Source organism: Prinia subflava, chromosome 1 (genome assembly GCF_021018805.1).
Source record: "Prinia subflava isolate CZ2003 ecotype Zambia chromosome 1, Cam_Psub_1.2, whole genome shotgun sequence".
In the NCBI taxonomy this organism is placed as follows: domain Eukaryota; kingdom Metazoa; phylum Chordata; class Aves; order Passeriformes; family Cisticolidae; genus Prinia; species Prinia subflava.
In genome coordinates this window covers 61,083,370-61,105,096 of record NC_086247.1, presented here as the reverse complement: position 1 = coordinate 61,105,096, position 21,727 = coordinate 61,083,370, and positions in this window count along the sequence as shown.

Below are 21,727 nucleotides of genomic sequence, written 5' to 3'. Positions count from 1 at the left end.
TTCTGAAATAAGGGTCAAGTGCTACCACACAGAATTTCTTGTCTGGTGTGGGGCCTGATAAGGCCTCCAGTGTTTGCCTAAGATTCCAGGACTGGTGCTACTTGTCCCCTTTTGGGGGAAAAAGGGGGAAAGGAGGAAAAAAAAAATTACAGCTACTTCAAAAGCTTATCCTGACCTGAGAATCACTTAATTCAGCTCTTGATTTGCTCTTGCTAAGGAAACAGATTGATGGGGCTTTCACCAGAATAATTTAGGGGAGAGTTACATGTGGTAAGACGAACAGCAATTTCAAAATTGTTCTGGTTCTGCAGTGAAATAGCCATGGGAGCTGGTTGTCAATTTATTGGCATAGGGATTTGTTTTCTGGGTATGCAGAGCAAAAGGGAAACCCCTTTTTTTCTGAAAATCTAGGTCTTGTTTTGATAATGAGAGCAGTAAAGAAGACCAGGAAAGAGCAGAGCTGCAAAGAAAAAGCTACATTATCACCATGATTTCTCAGCAATGCTCATATGGATGCCTCTACTTAGAGAGAAGTTTTGGACCTCAAGAGGTATATCAGAACACTTCATTGACACAAATGGAGGATGCTGGTTATCCCACTGCAATGTGCGTATGCTGCTCCATCACCACTTTTTGCTCCCAAGGAGGTAACACATCTGAGTAGAATGTGGATCTTCACTGAAAGTCATGTAGCTATAGTGACCTGAAAATGCTCTTTGTTACCAAATTCTTAATCATTCTTGTGGCTGAATCTTGCAGCTTTGCAAAGCTCTCTGTAGGTGAGTACAGATTGTTGCCAGCCCAGGTATACCCTGAGATTCAATAAGGCTTGGTCACTTTGAAATTATATCACCCTCAAGTAGAGTATGGCCAGATTTCCTTCTATTTCAAAGAGCTGCAATTTTTCCATACATATTAATGTTTATGATGTGCACTAAGTCTCAGGAGTTTCCTGGAAGCTGGCAAATGTTTTCTACTCCAGTAGTGTGAACCAAGAGATGTCTAGTGCTGCTGAATGAAACACTTTTTACTGCTTTCTCTGTACAGAGAATAAACAAAAATATTTGTTAAACCTATGTTGTTTTAAATCAAAAGATATCAATGTGATGTTTTCCAAACAGAAATTATTTTTTGTACAAAAAATTCAGTCTTAGAAGTTAATTACATTTAATAGTGAAATAGATGAAAAATAATATAAAATTAAATAAATCCAAAAGAAACAAAAAAACCCCACCCAAGCTTAACAATTTCATTTGATCTGAAATGGAACGGCTTTCATTCTTTTATTTTACTATGGGAAAAACATAGCCAATGGCTGATTGTCAAATGGCATAAGTCAGATGTTTGTGCTGCCATAGCTGTAATCACCTTTCTGTGACAACTGAAGACAATTTGCATGCTTGATGTTCTTTTTCTTATGGCCCATTTTTACTAAATACTAAAAATAATTATCCATTACCTCAAAATATACATTTTTTAATAATGAAAAAGATGCTTAATTACAAGTATTAAAGCCTGAAACTGAACAAAAGTGGTATTTTTAGTGATACAAGGCTGTTGGTTTGCTGGGGAAGGCTGTGTGAATCCATGAAAGTGATTAATGCTCAGTCCTGGCTGCAAAGGGATAATGACATTCTTTGACATTTTCTATCTTACATCATGCTGTGTTCATCCTTTTTCATAAACAAATCTTTATAAAAGAGAGAACTACCTCTACCTGCTTTCCCCATCTGACACAACTTTCCAGAGCTTCATGTGAAAAAGTAATTTTCTCTACCCGTAGTTTGAAGAGTAGCAGCAGAAGTTGATGTTAGTATTGCAGTTCTCAATGCTAACTTGCTGGCCTTATTTTTTGTAAAATTGCTAAAGTGGTACCTAAATTTTAAAATACTTGAGTTTTACGTACAATATCCTTAGAGTATTGATTTATTTTTCAGCATAAATATTTTCATTAATTCAAACTTAAAAAAAAAAAAGAGAGAGAGAGAGAGATATTTCCTTCCCATTCCTTCCCACTTTTCTAAGGAGCACTTAAGGAAATGTGTTTAGAAATGCCATACTGAAAGTTTTCACCCTTTCAATTGCACACTGTCCAGTCCTGCTCTTTGTGGTTCCTGGAGCTTTCAGTTGAGATCTGGGTCTTACTCCTGCAAGCACTAACAGTACATAATCAGAAGCAATTCTGTTTCCAAGACCTTCAAGGCAAATGAAGCAAGACAGGAAAAATAAGCACCAGTGTTCCTGCTTTTTCCAGCTGGGCACTAAGGGACTGAGCGATTAGGATACTTGCCCAGTGTCAGTAAAGTTTATTGCAGTAACAGGAATTGAACATATGTCTTCATTTTCCCAGGCTCCTGCTTTAAATAGAGACCCTCCTTCCTTCTGTGAAACCTTATTCTGTCTGAAATGCTGTATTCAAAATTCAAAATGGTTGAACCTGAATATTTGAACATATGTTTTTCAAATTTGTTATATTTTTGCAAACTTCAAAAAAATTTGCCTGCTAACATTGTGTCCTCAAAGGCCATTAAATAGTCTGGGCCTAGATGTCAGGCCACAGTTTGAAAAACTTCTGCCAGCAAAAATATCTTCCTTATGCAAACAAATCAATATTTATGTGTCCTAGCTGGACATTTACATGAGCAAATATGAGTTTTGCCTGGCCAAACACTGATGCATGAAGCCTCCACTGGCATGTCTCAGGATAGAGTTTTAACTAAACATATTTTCTAGCAATAAGTAAAGTGTCCATTTTGAAAATGTAGTCTTTTATTACATAAGGAGAATTATGAATTTCATATTAGTAAAATCTGGAGAAATGAATACTAATGGGACAGAGGAGAAATGTTTGAGTCAACATTTTCTACTAGCTTTTGAAATTTAGTAAGTCTTCCTCTTAGAAAGTTATTTTCTCCTTTTGCAGTGTACTCTCTAATTTTACCATAATTTCTAGATGCAAGTTCTCCTACACAAATCATTAATCCAATGTGTATTTAACTTCTTGGTTTTGAATGACATGCTTTGATTCAGGGCAATAAATCAAAAACTTTCAAGGGGGTAGGGAAGAAAGAAAAATCCTGTGATTTTTATTTCCACAGAAGGCTGTTTGTGTTCTTTTGTTTAGGATTTGTCTTGGGTTATCCTTGGTGGCTGTAACTGCCCACCAGCACCAAATAAAAGATCCTGACTTGAGAACTGGAGACTGTCCAAAGTTTATGAAATTTAAATAAATTTAAATAAATATCATCTCACCTGCAGTGCAAGACTCCTGTTCAGACTAGGAGGTCTCGATGAAGTCTGTTTCCTTCACTCCTTCTAGTGCCTTGGAATTCAATCCAGAAAAAGAAGTAGGTGCCCAAATTTAAAACTGCAATCCAAAAAACCTCTGCTTACTTGATACCAACTCATAGAAGTGTCTAAACTCTGTAGTGTGATTTATTTTTTTTTTCTTCAGACATTCTTAGGTATCTGAAACATGTGACTCTCCTTCAGATCACTGTACGAAATCCTTTTTCAGCAACTCCCTTCAGCAGAGGGCTGTGAGAGACAAAAAGATGATCTATCTGACAAACTAGATAATTTCTATAAAGAGTCAAAAATCTGGATCAATTTCTCCTTTGACCCAATCCTTTCCTTTGAAAATTCAGTTAAACCAAACCTTCCACTGATCCCAGCCAATAATGGAGGAGAAACCTCACATTTTTTGCTTGCTATTGCAGACAGCACTTTTGGCCAACTGCAGAAGTGTGCCACCAGGTTCACTGAAAGTGAGTTGATACTGATACTGCAGTCCCTGTGGTCTTGCACAGTACAGTCATTCCCTCAAGGGCATTGCACACCTACTATAATTTCCTGTTCCCTTTGTGTTAGTTGGAAACAAGGACCTTCAATGTATCCCCCTCTTTCTTGTGACCCACAAGGACAAGGGTAAAACAAAGCCAGATTGGCCCACTTTTGGGAACCTTCTTGAAACAAACCACTGCAGGGGTTTGTGTCATGAATGTTGACCAGCATAAGCTAGCCTGGCCTTGAGAGCATTCTTACACAAGATTTCTATCTTGGGTTATGTAACAAAAAACAAGGGTATTCTATTTCATCTGTAGAAAGCAGTTGGGAGATTTTTTTTTTTTTTTTTCTCTTATCTCTTGTAACTCCAGTGGGGGAGAGGGTGGATGCCTTCTGATAATAGAACATCTGTTAAAACCAGGTGGGGCAGTGTTTCTTATCTCTTTCATCAACCTCATCCATCCTCCAGGGGATATCTTCTGTTAATGGCCATTAAAGCTCACCAGTGACATGACACATTACACCATCCCATTGTGAGATGCTCCACCCAGTGGGGAGGAGCCAACCATTCCCTACCCAGATAAAAATGGGGACACAGGGGCACCAGACATCCTCTTTTCCACTGGATTTTCAGAGGAAGACCAGACTCATCTCACAGCCACTGAACTCTGTCTACAGGATCATCTCTACTCCAACAGAACCACATCTGTCGCCCCAGGAAGACTTATTTGGACTGCTTCCAACACCCTGGCGAGAGAGGATCAGGTTGTATTCCTGACTCCGTCAGGGTTTTCTAGGACTTTTGTTTGTTTGCTTGCTTGTTTTTGTTGGGGTTTGTTTGTTTTTGTATTAATGCATTTGCATTTTTAATATTCCTAGTAAATAACTGTTACTCCTGTTCCTGTATTTTTGTCTGAAAGCTCCTAATTGCAAAATTATTATAATTTGGAGGGAGGGATTTTACATTCTCCATTCCAAGGGAAACTCGAGTTTTCCCTGACAGGTATGTGTCTTTCCAAACCAAGACAATTTCTTTCACACAATAATTTTACCTTTGCTAGGAGAATCCATTCCCCTTCCTATCTTTTGTTGTTACACAACTGTCACAGGATGAGTGTGACCTTCAGACGAGACGTGCCTTAGCCTCAGGTTTTGGCAAGAGTTGACATTTAAGGAATCACTCTGACCTGCACATTCTAAGGATGGCAGACCAGGTCTGTTTATAAAATTAATTATTTATTAAACACACAGGAGATAATAGATGAAATATCTTAATCAGAATTTCTTACTACGCAGTATAAAACTAAAAAGAACTACTAGCAGATTAAAGCATAACAGAAAACAGTGCATGATATCAAGATATCTATATTAAAGCTAGCAAAAGAAATGGTATTGATTAGGAGTCAAATATAACTTGCCACTGAAATGACAATAACATGCACAGATTCCTTCACTTAATCCCTGGGGAGTACCCACAAAGCAGGCATCCCTACTCATGGGAGAAACTCCACACTTTTCCAGGGAAATGCATAGAGGTTTCTGCTTTCTGAAAGTTTGGTGTAAAGTAGATGTCTGTCAGGCAAAAATACAGCTTATCTTTCCAGATCTGACTTAACAAATGGTAAGATGTTTATTGGCAGCTGGGAGATGCCAGACAAATGTTAACCCCATGGCACAAAATAACTCACTGTAAGACATTTGTCCTGTTTGAGTTATCTGACTGGTTAAGAAGCAACGGATAAGCTCTGGTGGGGGTGAGATGCACTGCTACAATGACGTAATTCTGCTTCCTCCTTCACATCCTTTTCACCATGCAGCAGATAATACTAATTTTTACCTGTCACCACAGGTGTCCTGGGCCACAGACAATGTGTATTCTTTGTCCCTCCATTAAAGGGTAATCCCTCTGGGCCTCAAAATTAAGGACGAATAGTTAATCCTTTTACTTCTACCATAGTTAAAAGCAAAATGAAGCTTCTGTTTAGAAAGAAGGTTGTAAAAATGAAACTATATACCTCAGTTACTTGTGCTACTTGAAATATAAGGCAACACAATTCAGGATTCCTTTTTTAAGACATCTTTACATTTGGACTGATCCCAGTTACTTCACAATTGTTCTCTAGTACTGAGCACTCATGGTGTCAGTTGCTGGGTATATTGGGTGATGGACCTGATGTGCAGAACTTGTCCTCTTGCTCTAGGTGTGTCTTATGGTTTGCAACTCAAAATGAGTCACAAGCAACCTAGAGTTTTATTCCCAAGTGCCCCTTGACTGTGAACTGGAGGTAATTTTATCCTTTCTGCTCTCAGAGCATGCCTCAGAAAATTGACTAGAACTTGTCACAACCCTTAATAGCTGAGTTTGACTCGTCAAGCATAACTCAATCCTCCAGAGTTCAACTTTTCAGAACAGAAGTTGTATCAAGAGATATTGCCTTCAGCTGAACAAAATCAAACATTAGACGCATTGGAAATGTCCTGTTCCTCCTGCCTCCCTGGCACAGTTGAAATTCAGTGGCCTGTAATTCTGCTTAAATGATCCCAGATAAAAAACAGAAAAAGTGGAGGAACAAAACGCAACACCAAACTCAAAGAGCACATGTAGTTTGGACTCGTGTCAGTTGCTCATTAACACAGGGCCTTAATTTCTTTCAACTGTCTAGAACATCTAATAAGAAGGTCTACTGCCCAGCTCCAGCAGGCACGATATAAGGATATTCTTCAAGGCTCTCTATGGCCTAGCAAGGGAAAACTTCTTTAGCTCCTTCTGTAATCAAGGACCCAAGTCTGGCTGTAGATTAAACCCAAACCTGATTAATTTCTATTGATAAATTTCTAAATGACAATATGGTTAGATTCTGTGTTGGAGGTTTCTGCACAAAGGGGACGGGACCACTGGGAGCCATTCCTTGAGCCTTTATTATGACATCAGCCTCATTACAGCTTCAGACAATTGAAAGATGGCAACAGCTCATGTCTGCCAGCAGCAGCCAAAGATCTCTTTGGACAGGGCATTGTAAAAACTTTCTAGCCAATAGAATATTGCTAAAGCTTACAGACCGTTGTTCTAGCCAATCACTAAAAGCACACGTACACCTGCTTCAAACAGTGCTAGCTTGTATGCTTTCTATTAACAGTACACAATACTCTTATTAAGCTTAAAACCTTCTATTATCTTGCTAGGCATATTTTTCTGCAGTCCTAAGGTCTATCCAAGCCTAAAAACTCAAACTATTGTTTCCTGTCCTTGCTTACTGTACTATTGTAACTTTTCCTACTTTCAAGCTTTGCAGCTACACCTAATTCTAAATTCTTCTGCTGTTTCTGGGGATTGCTTTCACAGCTTCTGAAAGTTTTCTTACCTTTAATATTTCTCACAAGATTCTTGGTTTGAATCACTTTCTAGAGAACACATCATTCAGTGGTGACTTCAGAGAGAAGAGAGAGTTTAGCTGTTGTGGAGGCTTTTGCTGTCTTAACAACAATTTATCATCAAAAATTATGTTAAATATTAGCAATTCCATGCCAGCCCCAGCAACATTTGTTCTTAGAACTACACAGAAGCTAAGAAAAATTCATTAATACTACAAGGAAATAGAACTGAAAGTGTACGAACAGATACTCCCCCATTAACACTTGGGGGAAATCCAGTTACTTTTCATACCACCTTTCTCTTCTTGCTTGCTGGCAGAACATGAATGGCTGACATTCTCTTTTAGTATTTAAGTATCTTAATTCAGATAAGAAGGAAGTGGTTGTTCACAAGCATTTGACTATATTGTCTTAGAATCTTATGTTTAAAATCAGGTTGTTTTATAAAAATCTGGTTTTGATGTTTGCCACAGTAGGCTGAAGACAGTTGTAACTCAGGAGATACAAAATAAAAGACCAACTTGTCTGAGTTTTCCTTCCTTGTTTAGCACTCTATGTGCTAAAATGCCTGAATGAGTAAAACTTGAGAAGACACAGTGAGAATTGTCTGAGAAGTCAGAAAACAGAACAAAAAATTATTAACGCCTTCTCATTCATTCACCTTCAAACAGGAAAGCTTTCAGAGGTTTCAGTTCAAAGAAGCCTACAAGCTACTCGCTAGGTAGAAACCATGCCATGGTATGTTGAATCCATGCTTTCCCAGCATTAGTACACAGGGAATCAGGAGATGCAATAGACCTGTCAGCACTGACAGGTGCAGGGGGTTCTGGGGGAGTTTTTTTATTCACATGTGAAACACCAGCTTGCGTTGTTCATAGAAAATGTAACTATAGGAATGAGATAAACCTATAGCTGTTGACTTATCTGCATTCTTATCTGGTCAACCACTTCATACAGAGATGAAAATCCCCTTAGGGGCCATTTTCCTTCTAACACCTCCTTTTCACTGTTTAACTGAATGTCCTCCATTTTGTTTAGTGTTTAGGAGAGTTCTCCTCTGGTCAGATGGTTTCCAGATCACGGCTGGGAAATCGACTGTAAACAAGTGGCAATTTACACTACATGTAGAACTTATTTATCAGAAGTGATCTTTTTCCTATACTGCAGTCTTTCTGCCCTGCATCACAGGGGCTCATGAGAGAAGTGAAGCTTGAGGAAAAATTAGGAGATACCTATAGTCGTATCTATCACAATTCAGTGTCACATTAAATGTAGCTTTTGAAGACAAGACCGTTTAAAATGGAATTCATTCTCATCTGAAGATGATATTTCCAACCCTGAACTTTTCATGCAAAAAACATCTTCCATTTTCACCAGACTTGGCTTTTTTCATAATATCAATATGCTTTGTTGTACACATGCCACAACCTGACCATGAGGACTTCATCCTGCTTCTTTGAGTCTGCCCATAGATGTGGTTTTAACCCCAATAGCAGGCAAAGCACAGTATCACAAGTTTTAGCAGGAAGGGGAGCCAGGAGCTGAGCTTGGTAAACACAGATGGAAATGCTGTCCTCATCAACAAGGATGCTATCCTTAGACACCTGGATATGGCAAGAGCATGGAGCATGGTTTATGATAACATCTGCAGACAAGAAAGAGTTCAGACTGCCAGAGAAACCCCCAGTGACATGGAAGGTGCAAGGTCAAGCAAGTAGGTCAGGTTAGCAACAGGTCAGCAAGTCAGTGGTAGGATCACTCTGTGCTGGGATGCCACTGCCAGGGTTGGACACAGCCTGTTGGTCAAAGTGTGAGGTAGGTCCATGATCAAGCCAGAGAATCAACTCAGGGCATGAGGGTTAAGGTGCAAATGACCAGGATACCCTGGCCAGGACTGGACACAACTACAATGCAGCCACCCTGACCAAAGCTGAGACCAAAACTGGCTGCTAGGCCATGGAGGAAAAGAAAATATTTATTATGTACAAAGAAACTAGCATTGTTTATATAAAAGTTCATTCACAGTTCCTGCTAAAATAAGTGCTTGTTATTTCTCATGAAAACTCCAAAGTGCTCACAAAGAAAACCCCCATTTAAACAGAAAGCAACTGGCTTTTAGGAGCAATTACCTCTGGCACTTTTTTCCTTAAATGTGAGCACAACTTATGAATTTGTACTGTCACATTAGAACTCAGTTTTTCATGCTAGATATTAATAAACCATTTGCATTTTTTTTAGTTAATAGCTCTGCTTCAAGCATGTAAGGGATTATATGAATCAATTCTTCACACATTTTATGGCCCCACACAACCCCTCAAATAGGTTATCAAAGGTAAACGCTTAAGAAATGGCCATCAGATCTTATGAAAACTCTATGTTTTTATCTCTGACAGAAACTGGCAAACTTCTGATGCACTGTCTTCCTGTACTTGTTAATGGACTGGTGCTAACCCAGTAGGTCCATGTCCTGTATTGATGTAGATGATGAATTCAATTAGGTATCTTTCATGAATTTCAGACTATTTTTCAGCTCAATTCTCCAGTTTGTAGACATCCAGCACTCTTGTAGATCTCTCCTCTTTTGTGTCCTTCACTAATTAATACAAGCATCTTATCAGTTTCTTCATATAAGCTGTTAACAAAATATCAAACATCTTTAAATCCAGAAGAGCCTTTCATGGATCTCTATTCAATACTTTCTTTGGGCTGATGGTGAATATTATTAGTTAATAATATTCCAAAATTAGTTAATAATGGTTCATCATTAACTACTCTGTGTGCAAACTATTCTGTCTGTGTCTACATGAGTGATTTGACTCAAGAGAAGCAGTCTCTTTGCCATGCTTATGCATGCTGATCTAGTTTTATGGAGATTTTGGATTGTGTGACCTAGACTCCTTTAAGATGAAGCTAAATCTGAATTTTGACTCCAGACATATAAAGAAAGCTCTGTAAATCTGTGCAGAGACTGGTGGAGTCCAAACTAGTGATTGATTCTTTTGGTGTCTTTGAACACAGGCCTCTAGTTGTATCTGCTCCTGTTGTGTCAATTATGTGTTGTGTACTCATGTTTTCCACACTTGTTTATCAGATTATCATCAAAAACAACTTTGAGAGTTCTATTAAAGTAAAACATACTTTGGCATAATTCTGATTCCATAACTGTGCTACGGTGACTCCACTCCCTTGCTTGAATGTTTTCTTTAATGTATGAAAGCTCCTGCAATTTGTAACTGACTGAAGGAGTATAAATCTACAAATGCCTAAACTGCCTCTTGATATGTCATGGGAGCTACAAATCATCACATCAGCCAGAGTTTTGTGAAACAGCATTTTGGTCTTTCTCTCTGAAGGCTGCCAATTTGAGAACAGTACTTGTCAAAACTGTTCCCCCCCCAGTCACTTTTATTTGTCCATTTTACAATCAGCCAAAGAATATGTTTAGTAAGACGTCTTACTAAGTTCTTTCATCTCTATTGGTCCCTGAGAAAGGCTGTAGTTGTCGGAATGTCTGCTGCCAGCTTCTTGTAGGAAACCGAGCTGATCATTCATGGTTGCTGCTAGTAAAATGAATTGTAGGATCTTCTAAGCAGCAGGAGCCTCTGTAAAATTCTTTCATAAAATGTGTTTTTCCAGGGCAAAGTACCAAAGCATGCAACTGGATGAAACAAATGAAAGAAAAGACAAGTTTCCTGTCCCTCCTCCTACCTTTAATGAATCCTTCATGCTGGGAAGTATAATTTTTCTTGAACCAGCAGAACTGGGATGCTGAAAGTTTGTAAGAGGAAGCTTTAGCTGAACAGTGATCAAGATGCTGGCCCAGTCTTCTACCATAAATGCGCCGTCCACGGAGAGTGTGCCATTTGATACTATTTACACTTTTTCCATGGTGCTACCAAGTGTCTTTTAGAACTGCCAACTTTTGCTTTTTTCTCTGACTCTGATTTTCTAAGAGCTGTATATTTGCTAGTAGTATTTATTGAAGGATTCACTGCCCAAAAAACTTTCATGCATTTATCACACTCTCTGCTTTTGGTTCTAATTCTCCTCCTAAGCTTTTCATCAGTGTGAAATAATGCATGATGGTAGTGGCAGTGCCTTTGGTGAAAGCCAGAGGAGAATCAGGCCACACATATTTTTGTTATTTATATACCCAGAAGTTCCTGCTCTGAGAATTATTACAAGAGTGTCAGCACCAGTAGTGACTATGGCAACAGGACTACTTTGCAGACAGACTTATCTTCCCTTGCCATCACTTTGGTAAATCAAGAATCCCTCTCCAAACATGCCCAAGCCTCCTTGGTTTTTGTTGGTTGTGCAGCCTAAATGGCATATCCTTCAGCTCAGCCTCTCACGTCCTTGTCTGGACTAAGTGAAATAGAAGGTCCATCCCAGTGGCTTGTGTTCAAAGTGCTGTCACCAGAGAGATGTGTGAATGCCCAGATCAGGCCATCACTTCACATGGTAGCCACGATGGTAAAGCATGAGATCCAGTAAGAGCTGCAAAGAGCTTGGGGAACAAAGGAGGGCCTGGGAGATTGGAGCCTTCCCTGCAGCAATCAATGAGCTGTGTGTGGTGTCTTTCAAAGTCACTCTTTGATAAGAGAAACAGCTCAGGCTGTTGAAAGTGATCTTCCTAGGTTTCTTCAAGGGGGAATTACTGATTGAATCAATTGACTGGCCTCTGCATCAGGTCATTGATTCATATGATGAAGGTCTTAATTAAGGCTAAGGTCTATCACTGCATGCAGCAGTCACTTTGTCTCCCTCCTGGAGATCTTTCAGCTTCAGGACGTGATGGGGCAAGCAATAAAAAGCCCATTTTGTAGAGTTTCTGATGAGTCGTGTAGGCCAGTCAAAAGGGAACAAATACTTCTGAGGAGGCTTTGAATGACTATGAGTGAATCTCTGGTTATCATGCAATTGGCAAAAAAACAATATCCTTTGTAACATATCAATTTTTTAATTGCTCACTGTTGCTTGTGGTTCTGGTTTCCAGGACTTAACGACCATAAATCTTCATGTGAAAGCAATTACTTCTATTTTGGTTTATGTAAGACGTTAATATATGTTAAGATATAGCAATAAAATCCCATAGTAGACTGGACTTCAAAGCACATCTTAATGCAATCAGAACAGAACATTTGCAGGTCTAGCTATAGTCCAAATCCTGCTGGCTCAGACTTCTTCTCATGTATCAGCCTTCAAGATCCTTCGCTAGTTTAATCTGTAGGCATCTTAGACTGGCTGGTCCATAATTTCTTAAAAGCAAATCTTCAATCAGAACTTTAAATATCTTCAGAAATGTCAGGTTTTAACAGGGAAAAATCTATGTAAAAGATCTTGTCACAGTGGCAGAATAGCCAAGAAAACGCCCTTGGCCGGGCGTGAGAAGTGGGACACAGTGATTTTGTGGATGATTAAGATTAGATATTGCTACTACCGTATCTAGATATTGCCAGTGCTGTATCTAAATAACAGCTCTATCAAGTATTAGAAAGGCTTTTAGTAGGTTGTTGTGTCATGACCCTCTTGCTGAGACCCCCTTGCTTCCTAAATTTCACAGAGCTGCCTAGGTGTGGTTAGATCCATTTAGTTTCAGTTTTGATCAACAACTTATGTCTAAAGGGTGATAATACAAGAAGATCCAGCTAGGAACTTACAGTTTTAAAATTTTTGGCCTTGCAGATTCGCAATTACCAAACAACGAAGCATCTGTGTAGCTACTTTAGGGTTTTATCTCCATATTCAACCAGATCATAGTACTTTTTACTCACCGGTCCAAAAGTGAGTGTTCCCCATTGTCATGCTGGACATATCCTGCAGATGTCCCTGCCAGAGGTGGGGATCTATCCAGACAGTTCATCCTGAAATACTCACCTAGTGTTCTTGTCTTAGAGCAAACCACATGGCCCATCAGAGAGGGAAAGTGTGTGTGTGTGTGAGGACACACACAAAGACACAACTTTCATCACCATCACAGTCAGTCTTGTCTACAACTTCTTATGTGTTCAGTGTTGCAGCATGAAGTCATTTGTCCTGATTGCTTAGTCAGCCTCCAATACATATAAATGGTTATGCCTATAGCTGATTTTGTCATTACTTTCACTTCATCAGTAAGATAAAAGTGCCACAACTTCATGCATTTCATTTCCTGGATAACATGGTTGACTGGTGCATAGAGTTCTTGCCATCATTTGAATGGTTTAACAGAAAAAATTAATTTTAACCAAGATATTTATATCCTTTTGTGTACCCACTAAATACAGATAAGGACCTCATATTAGGTAATCATGTACTATCCCATAACTTTATTTTCATAATCATTCAGTGTGTTATATTAAGAAAAAAATAGGAGAGGATGCTCCAGCAAACTTACCAAGACTTGTGGTTTACTGAGGAAGCAGCGCTTATTCTCCACAGGTTACAATTCACTCTTGAAATAATTCAAGTAAAATCTGCTGCTTGGAATCTGGTGGGAACTCCAATCTGCTCCCCTGGGATTCTAAGTATAATGCTGACCCATGCCTTCATAAAGTAGTGGGCAGAAATATGATGATAAGTTTGACTTGAAACTGAATATTATCCGTTGACAGCTGAGTCACCTGCCCTGCTGCTGGTTCTGGGCAACTTGCTCCACCTGACTCATGCTGCTTCTGTTAGGTATCATAATTAGTTATGTTCAGGTTCCAAATATATAAATACATATCTGAAACACTTTGCAATGAGTGCCATCTATGCTTTTATCTATCGTTGAGTGTTCAAATATGTTAGAAAATCTGGAATAACAGGCTGTAATGTCTACAAATGTTACCTACAAACTTAGTGAAGCGAAATGAAACAAACAAAAAATTCTAGCACTGAGCTGAGAATGGTGGAGCATCACCACCATTCCTCTTCCAGCTTAAATTTAAAAATTACTTCAGACAGAGCAGCATTCATGGCTTTCTGGCTTTTGACACTGGGAGTAGTCATTTACAATGACTTCTGGGAGGAATAATAAGAAACACTGATTTATTACCAATCCTTTCCACAATCCCTTTGGATCCCTAGATTTTGACAGCAATTCTCTGGGATTTGGTTGCTTCACCATGGACTCATCATCATCATCTTGTCCAGGCACTGTATCACTCCTAAATGGAGCTGTCATAATGTTTGCATACACTGTGTAATGAAGAGGGCTGGTATCAGCAGGTCATACAATGGCCTTTAAGATATACCAGCTTGGAGTTTCCACAATAAAACTATGGGAAAACAGCTGCCTGTTGGAGTAAATAACCTGTATGATTTGGCTCTTTGCATTGTGCTTTAGCAGAAGCTTCTGGCTTCTTCATGTTGTGACTGTCGCTTTCTCTGGTCTCTTCTCCCAAGTAACAATCAATAGAACAAGAGGAGATGGCCTCAAGTTGTGCCAGGGGAGATCTAGATTGGATATTTGGAAAAAAATTATTCACTGGAAGGGTTGTCAAGCATAGGAACAGACCGCCAGAGAAGCTGTGTAGTTACAGTCCCTGGAGGTATTAAGAAGATATGTATATGTGGCACTGAGGGACATGCTTTAGTGGTGGATTTGTCAGCCTTATGGGTGGACTCAATGATCTTAAGGGTAATTTTCAAACTAAATTACTCTATTATTCTACTCTATAAGGAGCCGTTCATCTTGCTAAGAGGTCTTGCAGAAATTCTTCATAACTGGAGAAAGGGTTAGTAATCCAATTCTTATTCCTTCCCAGAATTTTGAAAATACTCACCCTTATGCACACACACACACACACACACACACACAAAACAAAACAAAACAAAACAAAACAAAACAAAAACAAAAACAAACAAAAAAAAACCAACAGAGAGAGAGAGAGCGAAAACCTCAAATGTGATGACTAGCTGCCCTTGCAGAATTGTTTTGGTGTTTGTGCAAGAAATTATGTCTTCTGTAGAAACGTTGTTATCTTCACTTCTCCATCTTCACAAGTCGGAAATCTAGCTAAGCTTCAGTGTAATTCTTGCTCTCCTTGGGAAGAGGGATGTCTTACCCGTTACTAAAATCTGTACTCACAGCAGGGACAGAAAGAAAAAAGAGCACAGGTGAAAAGAAGAGTAGTATAACATAAAGATTGGCTGGGATTAACATCTTCAAGTAAAATAAGCAGCCTGATCTAGTTGAAAAATTGGCCTGATGTAGTCTGCTCATTGGAGAGAGGGTGGTTGAAGTAGACAACTTTTAAAGGTCTCTTCCAAACTAAACTCTGCTCTGTTTCTATAAAAATACTATGCAGAGTCAGGTCAGAAATGGTCACAGCAAATCTTGGAGACAATGAAACAGTGGTCTCAGAAATCAGTCTTCCTTATGTTTGTCAAATCAGAAATCCATGTTTGTGTTGGATATCTAGGACCCTTACTATTTACGCAGAGAATAAACCACCCCTGGAAAATGAATAATTTAATCCTGAAATAGGTTGTGTATAAGATACATTAAGTGAGCCATCGTTCAGAGAGGTCTGTTTCCCTTCAGTGACTTCAAGACAGCTGAAGATGACTGCCATTACTGCCATTACTCATAATACTGGTTTGTCTGAAGCCAGGTGACATGAACCAGCATACCAGTAAAGAGCCTATCAACTCTTCTGAGTGCCATCATTACCAAAGCAAGCAGAGGTGAGTTGATTTTGTTCCTGATGCAGATGTCCCACTGCCAAAGTAGCAATGACCCACAGTTTCCCTTATCAAGGTGAAGATCTGTATATGATGTTTTACATCTTACTTCTTGGGATCATGTCCCTCTCACCTCACTACAGCTGACTTTGTCATCCATGCTGGCAGTGAAAAGAAATGAGAACTATTAGCATGGGATCCACTTGATCTGTCTTAAATTCTGCTTAAGTGAAGAACAGTATCTCCATAGTTTGTGTTAATTAGATTGACTAGATGCCCACTGACTCTAAGAACAATTTACAGTGATTAAATCCTGTGTAAATGTCCACACTGTACCTTTCAACCATCAGGCAAATGGTGTTCCTAATAGATGAAATAGCTGATTCCACCTTAATTTATCAAGGTTTTAGAGGAAACTTAGAGAATCCAAAGATTTGTATAAAATAGCTGTTATTTTGCTTGGTGCTCCTACTTCTGACCTGTTTTGCTCCTCATACTGCTGTCGTTGCTAATTTCCATTGGAGTAACATGGAACATATGTATCTGGGTGTACAGAACAGAACAGGGCACATTACTTCTCCCAGGAAATTTGGTTCTGGTTACCCAAGGCTGTGCTGTCCTTAGGCATCAGTGGTGCATCAGCTGCAGAAAGCACTCAGTATGTCTGGGAAGCAAATTATTTCAATATAAATGTCTTCCATGCAGTTTAAATGCTCTTGTCCCAGGCTTTAGCTGTGCAGGAAGGATGCTTGTGACACTGGACTTTGTGTTGTAACATCAAGTAAAGAAAACACTCCCATTTTTATTACCCAGAAAGAAGGATTCTCTCTTTCCCCTCCTAACTACTACTCAGATTTTGAAGAAGAAAAGGCTAGCACATTTTTTGGCACAGAAACACTTCCAGATTGTGTCTTATTTCTTTGAACTATGCAGGCTAAGATAATGATATGAGGATAATTATATTTCATGTTTCAAACTGAAGTTGATAGGAGAGAAATATCCTTCTGTGTGGAGCTTCTACATCATGTTTAAAACATCTGTTATTAGCTGAAGCCAGGAAGACCTATGCATGTACTTAATGAATATATTTAAAGAATAGAGAACACAACCAGCATTAAAAAAGTGCCTTTTTCTCCTTATATTAGCTAATCTGATATTTCAGTTGCATCAACAGTGAAATTGCCAATGATATATCCCATGCTGATCATGAGTATACCAGAAACGTAATTCACTAGCAGCTTCAAAACATGCAGTTTCCAGAAAAAGATAACAGTAAAATTATCTTTATACAAAAAGATACAAAAGTTCTTACCACATAAAAACCCCCAAACCTTCAAGATAAGTAGAGAATGCTTCTTTAGAAACAAGCTCACCAAAAAGTAAAGAAAACCCATTGATTTAGGCTGCTACTCCAGTCATTCAACTCCACTTGCGGTAGAGATTAGGTCTGGAGATCAAGAGGTTGTTTCCTAAGGGCTGCTAAGCTCCATCACTGAAGGAGACCATGGTAAGGCTGTCTATAACCTCTCTGCAGCCCCTGTCACTATCCAGGAAGCTGAGTAGTGATGTATTGAAGGCTACTTCAAAATTAGTTATTAGATACACAGTTGCAAAGGGCTTGGGTTGCCCCTCTCTTAGGTTTTGCCCCCTTTAAAACTGTACTGAGTCCACACAGATCATGCAAATGAAAAAATATGAACAAGGAAACTTCTTGGAACTTAGAAGACTTCTGGGGATCTTTGTTGCTGGGAGGGTAGCTGGAGGAAGAGCACTCCAATAATGCAACAGTAAGCAGTGAGGCATGGTTGGCATTTGGCCGTCTGCTGGAACATGAAGCAGCAGGATTTCTGTGTGACATCTGGTAGGACAAGTCTAGCAAAATGCCTTGTGACATAAATGAAAGCCATCTCCTGAAATGAGGAATGGTGGTGGATTGAGACTGATTGTGCTCACAAAAAATACCTGACATATGAATCCTTCCTCTTTTATCATTTCACCTATAATGCTCTTGGTGTAGATGCTTTTCAGGAGAGGTAACGGGAATGTAATTGAAAACCTTACATTACCAAATTAATTCCTCTGGAAGAAGAAGAAGGAATTCCTTTGTTGCCTTCATTTATCATGCAGAGTAGATTTTGTAAAATCCTAGAAATTTTCCTTTTCTTCTTGTCCCTTTAACTTAAATAATGACTGAATAACTCCTTATCTTTTTCTTTCCAGGCACTCGCTAGTTTTGATACTTTACATTTGAATCACTGTGAGGTCTTGAAGGTGTGACAAATAAATCAATAAATAAAAACCTATAACTTTAGGGTTGGTTCCAGATTTTTGATTTGTAAAAAGGGAAAGAGTATTAAGATCACCAGAGTCTGGTAAGGATAACTCTTTCAGACTAATGAAGGGTAATAAAGGGCTGCAGAACATAAAGTGGTGCCATTTGGAAAGGAGCTGGGGCAGCATCTGACAGGATATTTGACAAAGCAATTTGTTTGTATGACTCTCGCTGTACACAACACAAAGCTGAGCACTGGCAGAAACTCTCTGAATGAAAGGATGTTATTAGGTCCCCCTTGCCTCTGTGACTAGCAATGTGATTGTAGCTGACTGATTATTGAAATTGCTGATCATCATTTTTAGTCTTGAAATTGTGGGGCTGTGATTTGTGTTTTGTTTTGTGTTGTTGGTAGAGAACAGGATAATAATTCATGAGTAGACCATATAGGCTACAATAAAAATCCCCATAAAACAAAAACCTTTGCAAAGCAGTTGGTATTCAGTTCTCCGACAGGCAGAATTTAGAATAAAAGGTTGCTAACATTTTGGCAGTGTTTTCCTCAGGCTTTCTCTTGTATTTGTGCCAAATATCTCACAAGGCTCAGATTTGATTAAAATGGCAATGCTCTCTGCTACTTGAATGTAATTAGAGCCATTCATTACAGCTTTAGTTGACAGTTTGGCAACCTGTACATTTTTCTGAATATGGACAGCATTCCATGGAAACAGTTCAAGGGAAGAGTGCAAGAAGAGGGTCCTCTCTTGAACTGCAGCAAATGGAAGGCTGTCTATGTTTAGAGAAGTTTACAGGTTTCCAAACTGTCAATCGAAGCTACAAGGAAGAGCTCTAATTAGATTAACCTAGCAGAGCACTGCAATTTTTGTCAGCCAGCTCCTGTGAACCCCTGCTGCTTAGTTATCACATATGCTACAGGACCATTAAGTATTTCTATTGCAAAGTCACTCTATTTTGCTGCTATTAACCTCGGCCTTAGAACACCGTTGGATGGAAAGTAAATCAAGAAAATGTGTTTGCCTATGAAAACCTTCTCATCAAGCCAGCTTTCTGCAAAATTTAGAAGACAATTTTTAATCTGCTTGAATTTCTCTCCCTTTCTAATATGAGTACAACAAAATGACACCAATAGTGCCAGAGTGGTCCTGGGCTTCTTTCAGATTACTAATGAATTGTACCTTTCAGTTTAAAATTGTGAGTCAACTATTGTTATTTTCATTTTGCATTCTTCTGTGTTGTGTCCTGAAACTGAGAAAATAGATCAAGAAATGCCATTTAAAGCATTTCCCAAATCATCTGAAAACATGAACCTTGTTAATTCCAATCAGATTTTCTTGTGATTAAAATAGGAGTGCATTAGTCCAAACTCTGATGAGAACAGCTCTTTGTTTTCCCTGTGGCTCATCACTGTTAAAAGGGAAAAGCAAGAGTGCAGATTAATGGATGGGGCAATGTGCAGTTTAGTTTTACATTGCTTGTTGCTGGGCTACTTCACTGTGCAACCCAGGGGATGATAGCCTCATTGCCCTTTTGGTTTCATGGCAAACAGAACACTGAGGCTTTGCAGTAAAGAGGGTGTAGCTGGATGAAAAATGGGTTCAAAGCTGGAAAGTCTTGAGATCATTTGTTTGTTTACATAATTGTACACAAAGCCCAGTTCCTCTCAACAGCAACAAGAACATGCAGACCATGAGCTTCTGCCAAAGTCTCCCACCAGACAGTTTAGCCATGTGCCAGAGAAACATCTGTCTCTTTCTGCCTCAATTCCTTTATCCTCTGACATTTAACTGCTTTCCTCATTCCCAGCCTTGTTAGATGTCCCTGAATCCAGAATCCCAAAAAACCTGTTAGCTCTGGGTGGAGTCATGGCTTTGGACTGGACACTTAGAAATGCTTTTGTTCTGCTCTGCAAAAGTGTAAGTTGCAGAGCTGTCACAACTCAGGACATGGAGGGCACCAGGAAGCTGTTACCTTCCTGAACCTGAGCACTCCCCTTTCCTTCCAGATCATCTGGACATCCCTGAGCTATCTTGTGTAATTGCTTTTACGATACCTGTGATGACCCTTGGCGTAGTTGCTTGCTTTGTCAGTTCTCTTTAATTTCCCTTAATCCTTGTGTAATTTTATACTGTGTTAAATACATTAGGTAAGAAATCAAGTCAAGCTATGTCAAATAACATCCTTACTGTCACAAATGTAATTACAAATGTTTAACTATTTATGTGGTATTCTCCCTTTCCAGCTTTTCAACTCATTGCAAATCCATTTTATTCCTTTCTCATTCTTGTTGGAACCTCCCTCTGTGTGATCCTCCTTCTTTCCCACACAGAATGTAAATAACAACTTTCAGATGCTGTTGTTTGGCTTGGCAGAGGGCCTCATAGGCAATACCTGCTCAAGTGATTTTAACTCATAAACTGGGATTTTACTGGCAGGCCAAGTGTACTTGGTGCCTACCTCTGTACAGATGTGTCAAAGTTGTGTTACATTCTCCCATGGGTTAGTGTGTTTTGAAATCCTGCTTCTCATGGCAGTGCAATAAAAACATGAAAATGCTGAAAGTTCCTCTATGTCTTAGAAACATTTCTATGCAGTTTTGTCTGAATTTTTCTCTAAAATGTATATGCATTTAGATGTAAGAAGGCACTCATGCCACCTAAGAAACAACCTAAACTTTGTGTATTCCACAAACCTTAATATCTGTATTGAATACGAAACGGAATTTGAATCAAATGTAGATAAGTATATGTAAGTACACAGTTTGACTCTGAGACCTCATAAAATTGACCAAAACCAAAATGAAATGTTCTTTAGAGAGCTCTCTGGTTAGCTTTGTTTCTAGCAGTTTTCTAGTAACTCATTTGTTGTTACTTCCTCTGTATTACAGTCTGAAGAAAACTTAGATACAGAGATAGTCACAAATGCCCTTCAAATGCCTTCCCTACTTGGCTAAGATACTCAGCACTACTTCTTTCTCCTGATGCATGGGAATTGTTGTGGCCAAATGTGATGCACAAGCCACCACAATTCCCACTTCAGCTTGTCTAAAACTACTATAATTCATGACCGATATTTTGTTCATATTGCAAATTTGGACCCTGGCATTAGAATAATAAAATCACAAAATGGTTTGTGTTGAAACAGACTCCTTTTTCCCCAAGGTGTCACTACCTTGGCTTCTGGGCTCAGCCATGCCCTGTGGTGGGGCCATTGGAGCCGTCTGGAATGGGCTCTGTCCAACTTGAAGCAGCCCAACCTCTCCTCACAGAGGCTTCTCTGCAGACCCCACTGCCAGCACCCATGCACACCAACCCTTGCACATTTATAGACAGCTGAAAAACGCCATAAACCAGCCTGGAATCACCTTTTTCAGGACACATATAAGGCAGATGTAATGGTACTACTCCATGGAGGTCGGCCTCTTTTCTCCTCGGTCCTATTTGTTTTCATCCCTGCTGCAATCCAGTTCTGCCACAGCAACTCTCCCACCGTCTGTGTATTTGATCTGCTTTCACAGATGTTGATATGTGAATTGAAATTCAGCTGTGTGTCTCAGTCTGGAGTACTTTTCATTTATCTGGGGTGGCCTCAGGGGTACGTGGTGTGTGCCAGATACATCTCTCAGTT